We start from the raw sequence: 4,364 nt of genomic DNA, 5'->3' as shown, positions 1-4,364 counted from the left end.
GTTCCTGCCCAGCGTTTTTTTTTTTTTTTTCTCATGTGATTTTTTTTTTTTTTTAAGACTGTATTTTTTGGAGCAGTTTTAGGTTCATAGTAAAATTAAGAGGAAGGTACAGAGATTTCCCATATATCCCCGGTCCTCACACACACATAGCCTCCTCCAAATCAAAATCTCCCGCCAGAGTGGTATGTTTATTACAGTTGATAGCCCTGCATATTTTTAGGCAGAGTACAGGTTAGTAATTAAAAGACCTCCCTAAAAGCTGAAAAGCCTCATGTCCACAGGGTGGCAGTGTGTCACCCCATAAACCCAAATAGAATTTAAGTAAAAGCTATGTTAATAAAACCTAATCTCTATCTTTATGGGGAAATGCTAATGCCCATCAACTCCTTGTGAGATCAATGGCTTTGTTTTACACTGGTAAACAGACACGGATGGTTAACGACTGACGTTTACAAACCTCCCTGGAGCCCTACAAGAAATACAAAATTTTTTTTTTTACATCTTTATTGGAGTATAATTGCTTTACAATGGTGTGTTAGTTTCTGCTTTATAACAAAGTGAATCAGTTATACATATACATATGTTCCCATATCTCTTCCCTCTTGCGTCTCCCACCCTCCCTATCCCACCCCTCTAGGTGGTCACAAACCACCTAGCTGATCTCCCTGTGCTATGCGGCTGCTTCCCACTAGCTATCTATTTTACGTTTGGTAGTATATATATGTCCATGCCACTGTCTCACTTTGTCACAGCTTACCCACCCCCCTCCCCATATCCTCAAGTCCATTCTCTAGTAGGTCTGTGTCTTTATTCCTGTCTTACCCCTAGGTTCTTCATGACATTTTTTTTTCTTAAATTCCATATATATGTGTCAGCATACGGTATTTGTCTTTCTCTTTCTGACTTACTTCACTCTGTATGACAGACTCTAGGTCCATCCACCTCACTACAAATAGCTCAATTTCGTTTCTTTTTATGGCTGAGTAATATTCCATTGTATATATATGCCACATCTTCTTTATCCATTCATCCGATGATGGGCACTTAGGCTGTTTCCATCTCCTGGCTATTGTAAATAGAGCTGCAATGAACATTTTGGTACATGACTCTTTTTGAATTCTGGTTTTCTCAAGGTATATGCCCAGTAGTGGGATTTCTGGGTCATATGGTAGTTCTATTTGTAGTTTTTTAAGGAACCTCCATACTGTTCTCCATAGTGGCTGTACCAATTCACATTCCCACCAGCAGTGCAAGAGTGTTCTCTTTTCTCCACACCCTCTCCAGCATTTATTGTTTCTAGATTTTTTGATGATAGCCATTCTGACCGGTGGAAGATGATATCTCATTGTAGTTTTGATTCGCATTTCTCTAATGATTAATGATGTTGAGCATTCTTTCATGTGTTTGTTGGCAGTCTGTATATCTTCTTTGGAGGAATGTCTATTTAGGTCTTCTGCCCATTTTTGGATTGGGTTGTTTGTTTTTTTGTTATTGAGCTTCATGAGCTGCTTATAAATTTTGGAGATTAATCCTTTGTCAGTTGCTTCATTTGCAAATATTTTCTCCCATTCTGAGGGTTGTCTTTTGGTCTTGTTTATGGTTTCCTTTGCTGTGCAAAAGCTTTGAAGTTTCATTAGGTCCCATTTTTTTATTTTTGTTTTTATTTCCATTTCTCCAGGAGGTGGGTCAAAAAGAATCTTGCTGTGATTTATGTCATAGAGTGTTCTGCCTATGTTTTCCTCTAAGAGTTTGATAGTGTCTGGCCTTACATTTAGGTCTTTAATGCATTTTGAGCTTATTTTTGTGTATGGTGTTAGGGAGTGATCTAATCTCATACTTTTACATGTACCTGTCCAGTTTTCCCAGCACCACTCATTGAAGAGGCTGTCCTTTCTCCACTGTACATTCCTGCCTCCTTTATCAAAGATAAAGTGACCATATGTGTGTGGGTTTATCTCTGGACTTTCTATCCTGTTCCATTGATCTATATTTCTGTTTTTGTACCAGTACCATACTGTCTTGATTACTGTAGCTTTGTAATATAGTGTGAAGTCAGGGAGCCTGATTCCTTCAGCTCCATTTTTCATTCTCAAGATTGCTTTGGCTATTCGGGGTCTTTTGTGAAGAAATACAAATTTAATCAAACAGTTCAAAGGCTATCAATGCATGCCTTTTTCAACGCTTTTTTTTTTTTTTTTTTTTTTTTTTTTTTGCTTTTTGCAAAATTGTAGAATATTAGGGGACTTAGAAACCACAAAATTCAATGTTTTCCACCAAAAAACACAAGACACATTTTCAGACACTATAAATGCCCATGACATTTCATGGATTGTAACTTCACTCCTTTTCCTCAACTTAAGAAAGAATTTTGAAATTCAGATGAGTGACAGGGATATTATAAGAATAATCTTGAATCTTCTCTATTTTTTAAGTTAATCATTCACTAGCTTCAATACTTGAGTCTTAGAAATAAATTACTTTTACATGCTTAACACCAAATCTGGACACATGATTTGTTAAAATTTTAACACATGATGTGTTAAAATTCTTAAAATGAGAAAACGTAATTCTAGTCTGACCTTTCACTGAACGCCGAACTCCCTTCCTGAACATTCTTAACAATTATCTATCTGGGAAATGGGCACCAAAACAATGACCTTCAATTTGCATTGGCTCCATTATCATAAATCCAATGTTGCAGACATGATATTTACAAATTATTTATATTTCCTTATTTTCATTAAAGAAGAAATCTAGAAGAAAATGTATACTTTTTACTACAAACAGCAACAGACTTGGAATTTGGAAACTGTTTGTTCACATCATTAAAGTGCGGTAAAGGGAAGTATGGGCTACTTTCTTTTGCATGACAAAAAGACAACACTGAAATTACTGAGAAATTACTGAGCAATTCCCTGTTATAGTTTCTAAGTGATGCACCACGCCAACGTTCACCTCCTGTTAATAAAGCAGTGCTATAGACTCAACAGCTGAGTAAAAATAATTAGCAAAGGAGGGGAAAAAACAGACTAAATATGAATCTAGTGACATATATTCTCTCTCTCTCTGTCTCTTTTTTTTAATATCAGGTCACAATGTCCATGGAATAAAAAGCAATCTGATCTCTAAAGGCTCTTCATGCTGGACTTTGTTTTCTTCTAGGAGTCTTCGGTCCTAATCTTCCTTGTTTGTCTTTTGTTTGCCCATGTTGACTCAGATATTTATCATGGCATTGCTGAAATTTGAATAGGTAAACAGTGACTATCTAATTCTCTCTAATTCTATCTAATTCCCTAAGAGAGAAGGTATCATATGTTTCAATTCTTATCCTGCTCTGTCTGTGAACTTCTGTTTTGAGATTCTAAATGCCCACTTCTACAACTCTTGTAAAAAAACGACCACTGAATAACTATAATTAGATTGATTAAACAGAGTCATTTTTGTTTTTAATGTTGTTTTTAATATTAACAACAGACATAGAGAATTAATATTAACGTAGACATAGAGAACGGACATGTGGACACAGCGGGGGGCAAGGAAGAGTGGGACGAATTGGGAGATTAGGTTTGACATAAATACACTACCATGTGTAAAACAGAGAGCTAGTGGGAACCTGCTGTATAGCACAGGGAGCTCAGTTCAGTGCTCTGTGATGACCTAGGTGGGTGGGATGTGGGGTGGGGGGGAGGGAGGTCCAAGAGGGAGGGGATATATGTATACATATAGCTGATTCACTTCACTGTACAGCAGAAACTAACACAACACTGTAAAGCAATTTTACTCCAATGAAAAAAAGAAGAAAAAATAGTAATATTAATGAGAGCCCTCCAGGACTGCAATCCACTTGTGGCAGAGGATCCTTGAGGCGTAAAATATATATCTAGGGCTATGAAAGCTGCTTTCCTTAAAAACTGGATATATTGTCTGGGTTAAATAATACATTCTCTAAATCATATTGCCTAATACGTGGGGGGGATCGGTCACTAATTAGTTAATGCCATTTACTGTCTTCCACAGAAGGCCAGGCACGTCCCACTTACAGTTTCTCAATAGATCTTGAAGTTTACATAATAACTTCCTGTTTGATAGACTAGGCAGTACAAGCACTCTTCTGATATGAATGATGATTTTGAAAGCTGTGTCTCTGACATTTCTTTTAGGGATGGTTGCTTACCTTTATTATAACAGATTTCAAAGGTCCATTCAGATAACTTTCCTGTTGTTGGTTGCTGTGGCATTGCATTCCAGAATTACATTGCTCTGGAACACAATGCCACCCTTCTGAGCTCATTAAGGTTTGTACCCAGGAGCTTGACCCGGCATTGCCGGTTCGGAGTACTGAGAATCTGGGTTGCTGACACAGA

The sequence above is a fragment of the Delphinus delphis genome, chromosome 14, assembly GCF_949987515.2.
Source record: "Delphinus delphis chromosome 14, mDelDel1.2, whole genome shotgun sequence".
Lineage (NCBI taxonomy): Eukaryota > Metazoa > Chordata > Mammalia > Artiodactyla > Delphinidae > Delphinus > Delphinus delphis.
The sequence above is the reverse complement of the archived record's forward strand: the minus strand, read 5'-3'. Positions refer to the sequence as shown.